The 14,607-nt window shown below is 31.3% G+C and overlaps 1 long non-coding RNA gene across 1 annotated transcript; it reads left to right on the top strand.

Annotated features, from left to right (window-relative positions):
- Positions 1-9,155: 9,155 nt before the first annotated feature.
- On the top strand, positions 9,156-12,602 carry LOC116423547. The gene is made up of 2 exons (XR_004234156.1): positions 9,156-9,544; positions 12,511-12,602. It is a non-coding gene; the product is annotated as an uncharacterized LOC116423547 (long non-coding RNA).
- Positions 12,603-14,607: the final 2,005 nt, after the last annotated feature.

Below are 14,607 nucleotides of genomic sequence, written 5' to 3'. Positions count from 1 at the left end.
GAAGAGGCAGAGAAACTAGAGACCAAATTGCCAACATTAATTAGATTATGGAATAAGCAAGAGAATTGTTTTTAAATCAATTTCTATTTCATTTGCTATGCTAAAGTCTTTGATTATGTGAATCATAACAAAATATGACAAGTTTTCAAAGAGATGAGAATACTAGATTATTTTGTCTTCTGAGGAAACTATATGCAGATAAAGAAGAACAGTTAGAACCAATCATGGAACAACTGATTGACTGAAGATTGGGGAAACAATAATGGGTGGAGGTCATGAAATTATGATTTATTATCAGTAAATGTTTGATTTGTGTTATCTGTTTTATATACCTATAAATCTGGAGTGACATAAAAATTTCTTGGTGAAAAGGGCTTGTAAGAGAAGAAGAAACAGAAAGAAGAAATAGAAGCAATAGCAGAATCAGAATCAGATGCAACAGAAGCAGCAGTAGCAGCAGCAGCAGCAGCAGAAGCAATAGAAGCAGCAGCAGCAACAGAAGTAGCAGCAGCAGCAGCAGCAGCAGCAGCAGCAGCAGCAGCAGCAGAAGAAGAAGAAGAAGAAGAAGAAGAAGAAGAAGAAGAAGAAGAAGAAGAGAAAGAGGAGGAGGAAGAGGAGAAGGGGAGGAGGAGGAGAAAGAGGAAGAGTAGGAAGAGGGAGAAGAGGAGGAGGAAGAGGAGGAGGGGAAGGGGAAAGGAAGGGGGAGGAAGAAAAGGAGAAGAAGAAGGAGGAGAAACAGATATGTACAAAATATTTATAACAGTTCTTTTAGTAGTAACAAAGATTTAGAAATTGAAATTCGGAGGATGTCCATCAATTGGGCAATGACTGAACAAGTGTATATGATTGCAATGAAAAACTATTGTTCTGTAAGTAAGGTGCTCTAAGAAAAAAACTGAAAAGATTTATGCAAAGTGAAGGGAACAGAACCAGGAACACATTGCATACAATAACAGCAATATTGTATGATTATTAACTATGGATGACTTAGCTATTCTCAGCAATACAATGATCCAAGAAAATTTTGAAAGACTTATGATGAAAAATGCTATCCACCTCCAGAAAAAGATCTGAAGGAGTCTGAAAGCTAATTGAAGTATACCTTTTCTTTATTTTCTTTATTTTTCTTGCTTTGTTTTGTTTTGTTGATCTTCACAATATGACTAACATGAAAATATGTTTTGGATGACTACATATGCATAATCCATAACAAATTGCTTTCTTAATGGGGAGGAGAGTTTGGAAGTTAAATATTTTTTAATTATAAAATTATTTTTGTATGAATTTGGGAGAAAATAAAATATTAAACAAAAATGAGCAGAACTAGGAGAAATTTGTACACAGTAATAGCAATATTATACTATGATCAACTGTTAATGATAGCTATTCTCAGGAATATAAAAATCTAAAAGTTTTATGATGAAAAATGCGATCCAGCCCCAGAGAAAGAACTGATGGATGTTAAAGGCAGATAAAAGCATAATATTTTTACTTTATTCTCCCCACTTTGACTCTTTTTTTTTTAACAACATGAGTAATATTGAAATGTGTTTTACATGCTTATATATGTATAACATATATCAAATCACTTAGCAGCATAGGAATGTAGGGGGAGCATAGGGAACATGGGGGAGAAAATTAGGGGTTCAAAATTTTTAAAAAATATGAATGTTAAAATTGTTTTTAAGTGTAATTGGGGAAAATTAAATATTATTAAAATTAAAAGCAACATAGAAAACAAACAATGACAAAAATAAGACTGGGAAGGGATAACAATAAGAACATATATTGTCACCTTAGTTATTTTACTTACATGCAGAATACATCATGGGAAACACCAGACAGGATGAATCAAAAGCTGTAATTAAGATTATCAGGAGAAATATCAACAAGCTCAGATCTGCATATGATTTCACTTTAATGGCAGAAAGTGAAAAAAAAATTAAGAAGCCCTTTGATGGGGAGTATAAAAACTGACTTGAAGATTAACATTAAAAAATGTGAAAATAAGGAAATTGATGGGACCAGTAGGCCAAGTGAGGGAGAAAAAATGAAAGTGATAGCAGATTTTATTTTCTGGGGCCAAAAAATCACTGCACATAGTGATTGTAATCATGAAATTGAGATTTGCTCCTTGGAAGGTAAGTTATGACAAATCTGGAGAGCATATTAAAAGATATGAAGTTTAAAAATATGATGTTTCTAATTTTTAACATCATATTGCCATTTAATCAAAAGTATGTCTTTTTTTTCTGGTTATAATGTAAGGCTATGAGAGTTGAACAATACAGAAGTGATGCTTTCTGATTGTGGCTCTAGAAAAGACTATTGAGAGTCCCCTGGTCAGCCAGGAGATCATTTTCTCAAGAAATTAATTAATACTGTTTACTGGAAAGTCAAATACTAAAGTTGAAACTTCAGTAACTTTGATAATACAGTAAGAATATAGTATTCATTGGAAAAGACTCTGATGGTTGAGAAGATAGAAGGCAAAAGGAAAAGGGATTGGCAGAGGATGCGATTGCTAGACAATACCATACAAGAAATGAAAATTAAACTGGACAAACTTTGGGAGACAGTGTAGAATGGAAGGTCCTGGAGTGCCATGTTTTCACAATGAGTTGGACAAGACTGAATGACTGAACAACAACAGTAAAAATAGTATCGCACACACTGGCTAACAAGATAGAAAATTAAAATCACAAATATTAGTGAGGATGTTGAAAAATTATACAACCAATATCTTATTCGTGGGATTGTGATTTAGTTCATCCATTCTGGAAAATGATTTGTAACTATATCCAATGCACTATAAAACTGTGCATAACTTTTCACTCAGCAATACCCCTATTTGGTCTATATCATTAAAAAGTCAAAGAAGAGAGTCCTTTTATACAACAGTTATTAATAGTAGCTCTTCTGTGGTGCAAAGAACAGGAATTTGAAAGAATTCTGAACAAGTTGTGATCTATTCTTGTGATATAATATTATTGTGCTATTAAAAAAAATGAAAAGTAGTGGTTTCAGGGGAAAAAAAAATTCAAGGACTTATATTAACTTATATGAAGTAACATGAACAGAACCAGAACACACATTAACAGAAATGTTGTGAGGATGGCCAAATGTGAAAAACAGATACTCTGTTGAAGACAATGACACAAGATAATTACAAAAGTCCAATAATGAAGAAATTATTTCCATCTCTAGTGAAATAACTGATGAACTCTGAATGCAGATTGAAGAATTATTTCTTTACTTTTAAAATTATTCTTATTTTATGTTTTCTGTTTTCTTTTGCAAATCTGCTCATTTGGAAATATATTTTACATAATTTCATATGGACAATTGATATCAAATTGCTTTTCTTCTGGGCAGGAGGAAGGAAGGAAGAAAAGGAAGAATTTAGAATTCTTTTCTCTTATCATTTCTTATGCCACAATAGTTACCTTAATACTCATATCCCACTTGTCCAGTTATTCTCCAGTTGATGTGCATTGCCTTCCCTCAATTTCTAATTCTATTCTCGAGCAAACATTTTGCTATAAATATTTTTATACATTTAGATTCTTTTCATTTTTTTAATCTCTTTGGGATACAAATCTAGTAATGGTATTTCAGGGTCAAAGGGTATTCACAGTTTTATAGCGCTTTGAACATATTCCAAATTGTTGTTCTATAGAATGGCTGCGTTAGTTCACTACTCCACTAGGTTTTTATTAACAGGTCTATTTTCCCTCATTCCTTTCAGCATTTGTCATTTCTGATAGGTGTGAAGGAATACCTCATAGTTGTTTTAATTTATATTTCTCTAAATTACAATCACTTAAAGCATTTTTCTTCATGTGAAAATAGTTTTGATTTCTTGTTCTAAAAACTGTATGTATAGTTTCTGATAATCTATCAGTTGGGCAATAGCTCTTACTTTTATGTTTGATTCAGTTTTATATTCAATATACTTCAGAAATGAAGTTCCTAACAAAGAAACTTACTGTAGAAGTTTCTAATATTACTCCATTTTCTCTGGCAATTTTGAGAATAATGTAGTACCTCTAATTATTTTTTCTTTTTTAACCTAATATTTGTTTCCCTTAATCTGCCTTCCCTTTTATCATACCCCCTCACCTTTTTTTTCCTATTTCCCAAATGGATAAGTTATATATTTATACACACCTGAGTGTGTCATATATATTTACATGTATATACACACACATATATACATGAATACATAAATTCATGTATATATACACACATATATCATATGTTGTGTTATGTGTATGTGTGTGCATACATATGTATTTGTGTATATTTTCCTCTTTTCATTAATTCAGATAAGAGTGAGGTTCAAGAATTTTCTGAGATCCCATTTTCTCCGATAATCTAAAAGCTCTCCCTTGCGTTACTAGTTTATGTAGGAAAAATTTCCCCATTCTAACTGTCTCTTCCCACTTCTCCTGGCACTTCTCCTTTTTTTTAATCCAGTTTTTTGTTTTGTTTTGTTGTGTTTTGAGATCACTTTAACATGATAAATTCACATGCATGGCTTCTGTCTATGTAAACTCCTTTTTGTTGCCTTAAAAATGATAAAGTTTTGAGGAGTTATAAATATCATATCCCCATATAGAAATGTAAACAGTTTAACTTAATTGAATCTCTTTCAATACATGAAAAAGTTTTTTTCATGTTTACCTTCTTATGCTTCTCTTGAATCTTATGTTTGAATATGGATTTTCTATTCTGCTCTTATCTTTTTGTTCATAATTCTTGAAATTCTTATATTTCAATAAATGTCATTTTCACCCCAAAGGCCTATACTCAATTTTGCTGGGTAAGTCATTTGTGATACATAATCTTAGCTCTTTTTCCTTCTAAAATATCATATTCTTAGCCCTCCAAACCTTTAACATGGAAGCCTCTAAATCTTATGTAATCCTGACTACAATATTGGAATTGTTTCTTTCTACCTATTTGAAGCATTATCTTTTTGAACTGGGAACTCTGGAATTTTGCTATAATCTCCTTGAGAGTTTTCATTTTGTATCACTTCCAGGAGGTGATCAGTGGGTTCTTTCAATTTTTATTTTACTTTCGGATCTAAGCTTTCAGAGAAATTTTCCTAACAATTTCTTGAAATGTGATGTCTATGGTCTTTGATCATGACTTACAGATAGTCCAATAATTCTTATATGTCCTCAATGGATTTTCTTCTATTTTTCAGTCTTTTAACTTCATTTTTTGTTTTTGTTTCTTGATATCTTGATAGAATTGATATCTTGATGACTTGATAGAATTTTTCAATTCTAATTTTTAAAATTTTATTTTCTTCAGTCAGTTTTTGCACCTCTTTTTTTCTATTTGGATGATTCTGTCTTTTAAATTCTTTTTTCAGTAAATTTTTGTACAACTTTTTTTTTTTTTTTTTACTAATTCTGATATTTAAGTAGTTCTTCTCTTCAGTGGATTTTTGTCTTTTTTTTTTTTTTTTTTTTTTTTTTTTTACTTTTGGCTAAATCTGTTTTTAAGGTATTTTCTTCTTTTCTTCTTTCCTTACAGGGGTCCTCAACTACAGTCTGCAGGCCAGATGTGGCAACTGAGGACAGTTATTCCCCTCACACAGGGCTTGAGGCTAATCTCTGAAAACTTCACATAGCAAATGGGAAGCATATTGAACTAATTCTTGGAAGCAATGGGTAATACTTAGTCTTGTAATGTCTCATTCTCACAGTTTTTTTTTTTATTTAAAGGCCCACAAAACAAAGTTTTTGTTTTTACTATAGTCCAGCCCTCCAACAGTCTGAGGAACAGTGAACTGGCCTCCTATTTAAGTCGTTTGAGGACCCCTGCAGTTAAACTATTATTTTTGTGTTTCTTTTACAAGCTGTTAATTCACTTTTCATAATTTTCTTCCATTACTCTCATTTATTTTCCAATTTTTTTTTCTTTACCACTACCACCTCTCTAACTCTTCTAGGAATTATTTTATTCTTTATGTCCAACTAGCATTTTTCATTGAGACTTTTTTTGGTAACTGTTTTCACATTGTTGGTTTCTTCTTAATTTATATTTTGATCTTCCCTGCCAACATATTAGCTTTTATCATCAAATTATTTTTTTTTGTTTGCTCATTTTCTAGTTTACTTGTTTGTTTTACTTTGAATGTTATATTTACATTGTACTTTGCTCACTAGGCTCTAAGAATGCACTTTCCCAAGTTGGGGGGGGGGGCGGGAAAGGGGGGGCGGTGCTGTTATTTATATAATTTGGTCTGGGTATCTGCAAAGTTTTGGTGCTCCTAAAGTGGTATGATCTTACAAAAGTTCACTACTCTCCTGATCTTTGCTCTGGTCTTTAATCAGGCAAAGCCATTAGTGCCCTGAAGCCATAGTCACTAGTGTTTCTGTTGGTTTTGTGTCTAGAACTCTTGCTCCCATGAGACCCTGGAACATTGCCTTCCTGAAACGGTGATCCAGAAACACATTGGGCAATTGAATTTACTGTCAACTTCAGCTATTTTCAGTGCCAACAAAGAGTTCTTGAAACTGCTATTCCTGCTGTAGCTACTGTGTTCTTGACAGGCCTCCACCCATTGCCACAGACTTTTCCTGCTCAACTTTTAAGTTTTTTAGATGAGGAAAAAAAAATACCTCACCACAACCTCTGTTTTTTTAGCTCTATCATTTCAATATTTGATTTGAGATGTAGTTATAAAGTTGTTTAGGAGAATGTTTAGGGTTCAACTGGGTGACTACTCCTAATGTGCCATCTTGTTTTTTCCCTTTCTATCATTTCTCAATACTTGAAAACTTGTTTGTATTTCCTAGTAAAATTGAACTCCTTGAGATCAATGACTATTTGTTTGATTCAAGGCCTATCAAAATGTTTTGAATATGACAGGTACTTAGCAAATTCTTACTGAATTAAATTTAATTAAGAGTTTGTGCCTATAAGTCCACTGGTATTTCCAGTGAATCATTGTATCTTCATAAACCTTATGGATCATATACAACTGAAATAATCATTTAAAATAAAATTTTAAAAATTATTTAAATATTAAAGGTCATAATTTGTTAACTTTTTAAATAATAGTAGATTTCTAATAACATTTATGTTTGACAGGCCTAATAAAGTTATTTTTAAAAATTAAATTCATTTCATAAATTACTTATAATTGGAGTGAATAAGGAAGAACAGGTGCAGGATTTATTTGGAAAAAATGTTTATCCAAATCATTCATTTTCCAAAGCTCTGGAAGCACATTTACTGTGGCGCTGGGAATATGAATAATCCTCTTTGTGCAACAAATTTCCTATCTATAAAAGGAGAATAATAACAGCATCAGTCTTAGGTTCTTAAAAGTATCAATTAAGGTATTTATTTATTTTGTAAATCTTAAAGAACTTAAAGACTATACATTATTATTATTATTATTTATATTGTGAGAATGAGACATTACAAGACTAAGTCAAAGTATTACCCATTGCTTCCAAGAATTAGTTCAATATGCTTCCCATTTGCTATGTGAAGTTTTCAGAGATTAGCCTCAAGCTTAAGAGTTTTGAGACTGGAAATGAAATTTTGAAGAAACTTTTTGAGCTATTACTTTACTTGAATTTAGAAAACTTGTTAGACATTTTATTTTAATACTGTCTTTTTTTTAAGTAGAGTGTGGGTGTATGTTATGAAAGACTTCATGCCCACTGCCTTTTTCTTTTTGAGAATAAAGTTTTTGACAGCTTGGCTGAACTGAATAAGTCATCATCAAACTTTTAAATTTTATTTTTATTGCTTAATAGTATCTCAAATCATCTTTATGTAATTGATTTTTCTGATTGATCCTGAATTTTACATTTTAAAACTTTATATAAATACTGATAACATGGATTTGTGGCCATGTAAGAATAAAGTTGAAAACTTCTGTCCCTCAAAGTATATATGTTTAGGACCCTTCTTATTTGTGGAACATGATTGTTCCATGCTTTTTTTTCACTGTGAGAGAAGGAGTTGCTAAAATTTAAATGAAGAAGATCCTGGCCTTCCAACTTTCAGCTTCAAGAATGAAGACATATGCTTCCTCTTTAGGTCCTTGAATGAGGCAGATTCTGGGTAGAAGATCTGGCACCTTGATCATGTCTCTATTCCTATTTTCTACACTAGAGAATGAGGAATTCCAAAATCTGAATCTGGCATTCTCTCTCTTATTTCAGCTGAGATTACTTGTTCTTAAAGACAGCATTTACTCTATGTATTGTCAGATATCTACTATCATCTTTATCCATTCATTGATTTTACTCTATATATTGTCTCTATACATTCTCTGATGTCCATTTAGCTATTGATTTGTAAAAATGATTATTTGCTAATTATTATGTTATATATTAATTGTAGAACTATCATTTTGTGGGGAGTCAAGTATTGCATAAATAGATAGGGATACTATTTCATTAAGAAGGGATAGTGATCAAGAGCTCAGTTTGAGCCTAAATATTATTTAAAATGGAAATAGAGATAGAGTTATAGATATATGTAAAATATATACATATTTATGTGCACATTCATATGTTTATATGCATTGTGTATTTATACATAAGTAAACATATGTATGTATATATATGTATAAAATACATATATGGGGTATATATATGTGTGTGTGTGTATATATGTATATATATGTCCATACCTCCTTGCATGCCACATCTAGACATACATAATTGTACACACATAATTTAGATGGAAAAAAATAGCACATATCCCTTGCACATTAATTATTTATTCATCTACCTTCAGTGCATTTGTGAAATGGGATGGGTCAGCACAAATGACTTGAAAGGTTTGTGTTTCAAAATCTGACTATTTGGTTCTGCATCCCCCAGAACAGTGACGCAGTACAAATATGACCATCACCACTTCCTCACCTCACCCTAAGTGCATATTCCACTACAAGAGAAAAACATCATTACACTCTGCCACAAACCATAAAGTCTAACTGTGAGAGAAGATTTGGTTCAAAATATGGCATTATAGATCCATTTAGAGCACTACAGCAAAATGGACTTCAATACTCTAGGGAAATGCTCCCAGAAATCTAGATGTAGTCAATTGTTTTCTGACAATTCCAATTTCTGAAAATTCCAAAGAATTTTCTCTAGGCATAATATCAACAAGATCTAATACCCTCTTCAAATCACAGAGGCTTCAGTTATTTTCCTCAAGATTCTGCTCATCAAAAGGTATAGTGATCAAAGAGAAAGGCCAGAGGCAAGTTATTGAAGACATAAGAAAAAGACTGAAGGACAAAAAGTACATTAGAGAAATGTTTATCTTTAACGCGGATAAATGAAAAGTGAGAGTCAGAAAGACAGCCAAAGACATGAGTAAAACTTCAAAAAAGAATATAACACATGGAACAATTATTCTATTATGAAAGAAAATGAACCAAAAATCCTCAATGAAAACAAAAAGAGAAAGAGACAATGAGTGCTGTGGATTCCCTAGTGATCAAGGAATAACATCAGAAATACCAGCAATAAGTTAAGGTCAACTAGATGATGTGAGTAGATAGAGTACCAGTTCTCAAATCAGGAGTACCTGAGTTTAAAGCCAAACTCAGACACAACACTTCCTAGCTTTGTGACTTGGGAAAAGTCACTTAACTTGTGCTTTGGAAAATCACTTACATGGAGAAATGGAGTAGAATATGAAGGGCCTTGAAGGAGGCAGACTGTGAGAATGGTGTTGTTTGTATTACAGTAAAAGTGAAGATAGGTGGTGGGAGGGCTTAGGAGGAAAGATGATAAATTCCATTTTGGACATGTTAAGCTTAAGATCTCTACTCCACAACCAGTTTAATATGTCTCAAAGATAGTTGGAGATAAAAGATTAAAGGTCAATGGAAAGATTTGATAGACTATGTAGAAAAAAATTGTCAGAGAGAAGTGATAATTAAATCAATGGGAGTTAAAGATATGGAGGGAGTAAAGAAGAAGGTGCAGAACAGAATGCTGTGGGTCCTGTTATATCTTGTAGTTTGTCAACTTTTTTTTGCATTTGTAAATTTAGTTAGGTAATCTGGCTTTTTTTGTTTTTAGCTTGATTAAATATGCTAGTTATGTCCTTCAGGTAAAAAGAAAAACTTAGAAATTTGAGTACTTATTTAAATTTGTCATAACAAATATTTCCTTGCCTCTGAAGTAATCTCTTTACTAAGAATTTGTTTTAAATTTCTTCACATACATTAATTAGCATTATTTTTCTAATGTCTTTCTCTGTTTTTTATTAAATAATTAGAACCATATTTGTCTTATCAAATTGATTTGTCAAAATAATTTCTCACTTTTATAATAATTTTATAATAGATTCTTTCCATTTTTGATGTAATCCATTTATAAATTCAATCCTATTATGGTTCTTTCTATAGCACTAATTTATGATTTACTTATTTTTTATTTCTGAAATCTTTTTTTCTTAATGGTTTGAATTATTATTCTGTTTATTTGGGCATTTTATAATTTTTAAACTTATCCATTTCTATTTAATTCACCTTGTTCACTTTTGATTTTGTTCATACGCTGTACCCCTGTCTGTGCATCTCTTTTATTTGTCTTTTATAAAACCTGCTCACTGACTTGGTTCACCTTTATATAATAAATTTAATAACAATAAAGGGCAGAGTAAAACAATCTTGTCATTTGAGGGCAAGAATTAAAAGCAATTATTCATAAATGTTAATATTTGCTGATTTTAGCTCATGTGGCCAAATGCTGAGAATACACACTAAATTTGAAAGTTTCATTTGTTTGTAACAAAATTGATGAAGCTGTTAACTTGGTAACTGTTTAATAAAGGTTACTTATTAAAAAGTCAAAAAAAGAAGATACCAAACATCCTAGAAATATTGACACTTCTGTCCACAGGGTTCTTTTTATTCACTCACTTCATGAACATTTAAACAATAAAGTTTTAATTATTCATTGCTTTCTGTAATTTGCTTTGGGTTTTATTTGACTGCATGTCAAATCCAGAACTATTAGTTTCTTTTTTTAAAAGGACCCTTAAGTGTTTATTTTATTACTTTTAGAGTAAGTAGTTGCCTAGATTACACTGAGCAAGTTTCATTTGCAGTGATGTGAAGCAAAATTACCAAATAAAGATTTAAAAACCTGTTATACTAATTTTTAAGGTTGTTTTATAAAGAATACTGAGAAAAACTAATTTAATTCAACAAAAATGATTTTTTCATGACTACTTTTTTGGGGGAAAAGTATAATTTTGGAAACTTCAGGGTGACCAATATAATTTATCAGTCAATCATCATGTCAGGAATATTTTTTCTGCTCTCTAAGTAGCAGGTTTTTCTTTTTCAGATTTGACAAAGTATTTGCTTTCTACTGTGTGTGTGTACATGCATAAAATACACATTCATGTAGTATTAGTCTTTATTATGGCTAAATATGAGTTTGCACTTCAACACATTCTATTTGTATTATAACTAAATTACAACCTCCCTGTACTTTATTCTTATTGTTTTCCTCTTATTTTTTCATCATTATAATGCTCATTAGATTCCATTCAATTATGATCATGGAATGCTTTCCTTATGACTGATATAGTAAAAAAAAAAATTGGCCATTTCTGAAAATACAAATTCTGGTCCTCAAGTAAGTGGGATATATGGTTCATTCTAAATGTTCTGTAGTACTGAATATTCTTTACATTGATAGGGTTTTTAAGTTTTTCAAAGTTGTTTTTCTTTACATTATTGTATTCTATTCATTGTCCAGTTTGTTCTGGTTTGGTTCAATCAGCAAATACAAGTCTTCTCAATCTTCTCTAATTTTGCGATATTTAATATTCCTTTTGGCACAATTATATTCCATTACATTCAGCTAAAATGATATGTTAATAATATATCAAGTGATGACCAGACTTTTTTTTTCATTTTTTTTGGATATGGGTCTAACTATCTTTTGTCAGCTTCTCAAGGGTTTATTTTATATTGGTATTAATTGCTTATGGTTAAAGAGTATCCATGATTTAGTGGTATCCAGGAGAGAGTTATAAATTTCTTTCCAGAATACTTGCATCTCATCATAGTTTCACTAAAAATGCATTGATATCCTTAGATTCCCATTTCAAGAACTGCCATTTTAATTTTTTGTCATCTTTGATAATTTTTTGGTTGTAATATAACACCTCAGAGGTATGTTAATTACATTTTCTAAGTGATTTGTGGCATTTTTTCATGTGTTATTACATATAGCAACATTTATTACACATCTAATTTGTGTCAGGCTCTGTGCTAAGAGCTAGGGAAACAAAAAGAAGTAAAAACTCAAGGAGCTTACAGTCAAATGGGGAGACAATCTGGTATTTACATACATATATACATAGTGTGTGCGTGTGTGTGTGTGTGTGTGTGTGTATGAGAGAGAAAGTGTGTTAAAGAGTGAGAGACAAGAAATTATCAGAAGTTAGTGGGTATGGAACAAGCAAGTGAGATTTTTGTTTGCTTTTCAGGATTGGTGAGATACAAGCATGTTTGTAAACAGAAGAGAAGCAATCAATAGACAAAAAGAAAATATGGATGACAGAAGGAGCAATCTCTTGGAGATGGCAGGAATCAATGGGATCACTTAAACAAGTAAAATGGTAAGCGTTAATAAAGAGTAAGACCACCTTGTCATGTGAGACAAGGGTGAAGTGGAAAATAATGGCAAAAGAAATCTAAGTGATAGGTGTAATGGGGAGCAACTTTGGAGAAGTATACTTAAGGCTCAGTATGATTGATTTAATCCTACAACAAGGCGTTAACTCAGTGGAATTGATAGATAAACAAAAGATACCTAGTTTGTTTCTTTAAAGTCCACCCTCAGAGAACACATTATACCCAGAATGATACCCAAAATGATATGAAAAGGAATCTGTGAAGCAAAATTCTCAGATGTTTCTTATCTTCCTTTGCACAGTTTAAACACCTTTATTTCCTGCTCCACTTCAAAAACATTGAAATCCCATTGGCACAAAGTCTGCTACTGGAGAGCAGTAAGACCTCAGATCCCTCCCACACTTTTAGCCACAGATCTCCACTCATATTCTTGTGTAGCCCTGGTATAAGTAATGGGACTAGTTTTTCTCTTAGCTTTCAATAATTGCTCCATCTGACAACTTTTTAAAATTGAGCTGAAGTGTTTCTGTTTCCCCCAGAAATTTGGTTTTATGTGAATGCCTCACATTGCCATATTTATTGATATCATAAAATGTATACTAATAATTAATTGATACATTTTACATTTAAATTACACTTATTTTAAAGTAATTTCAAGTAATTTTTCTTGCTTCTCTTTCTCTTCCTAGCAAGTCTTTCTCTGTAACAAATATTAAAACAAACAAAAATACATTTAGCCAAAACAGCCAATAGAAACTATATCTTCTAATCATAGCTTACATTAAAGTTATGTGATTTATAATTTAATATTGTTTGATAATCATATCATACATTATCTTATAATAGTTCCAGATCATTTAAAAAAATTGTAATCATTACTGTATAGTGCTGACAAAAGATTATTTCAATTATTGATTTCTGGAGTTCTTATTATAAGTTGGATGTTTTTCTTTTAAAGCAAAGGTCTCTAAACGTGATAGTTCCTTTATGTTAGTATGAAACTTATTTTCCACTGTGAACTCTTCCCCTGAATTATTTTAATGAATTCCAAGGAGAAAAATATATTAATGCCCTTTTCCTTCATTTTACTTCATTCTGAATGTCGACATGACATAATTGAGTCACTTGAGACTCTGAGCCCTTGTTCCTTAGTCCTACATAAAATTCCTAGTTCTTCTGGCTAAAGACATGGGATAATAAAGATAAACATAAGAGATTGGAGAAGAAACAGTTGACCATGAAGGGGAGAGAGCAATTAAATATTATTTCTGTCCTCTTTTTTCCCCAGACATTTTTTCTGTCCTCATTTAATTCACAGTTACCATTTTATTACTAGATTCAGTATCATCTTGTGGAAAGTCTAAATGGATATTGCTACCCAATCTAAGTATCTGCCTGCTTTATCCTGCATTTTCCAAGTTTCATCTAAAAATGGTATATACCATTTTGGCCCTAATATTCTGAGAGAGACTACACAGCTATTTACTTTTTAATATTTCATTTCACATGTCTTATTTAGCACCTATTTGGTCATGGCTCTGAACATACCTTTTAAAGTCAGATTTATTTTACATATAGAAAGTTTAATTTTGAATAAGGCTGTATATTTTAATAGAGTCCTACTTATGTTCCATATTTTAATCATTTATTATAAAATCCTACTTGTTTTTACATTTTTATTTTAGTAGTACTTTCCAAAGAGTTTGGTTTGAATGTCAAGGTGATAAGGAGAATAGAACAGAAAGATTTTGCTTTGAAATTTATCATATTTTTTAAATTGTAGACTCTTCAAATTATGGATGCTAGATTAAAAAAGGTTTTAATTTTACCTCAATGGTTCTTATAACAGTTTTTTGACATATTATAGCATCTCTGTTATCTTGGTATGTAGATATCTACTTCTGAAGTGTAGCTTAGCTTAATAAAAAGTGTTGCTTACTTCAGAGGTC

The sequence above is a fragment of the Sarcophilus harrisii genome, chromosome 4 (genome assembly GCF_902635505.1).
Source record: "Sarcophilus harrisii chromosome 4, mSarHar1.11, whole genome shotgun sequence".
NCBI lineage: Eukaryota > Metazoa > Chordata > Mammalia > Dasyuromorphia > Dasyuridae > Sarcophilus > Sarcophilus harrisii.
This window is presented reverse-complemented; position numbering and strand designations above follow the sequence as displayed.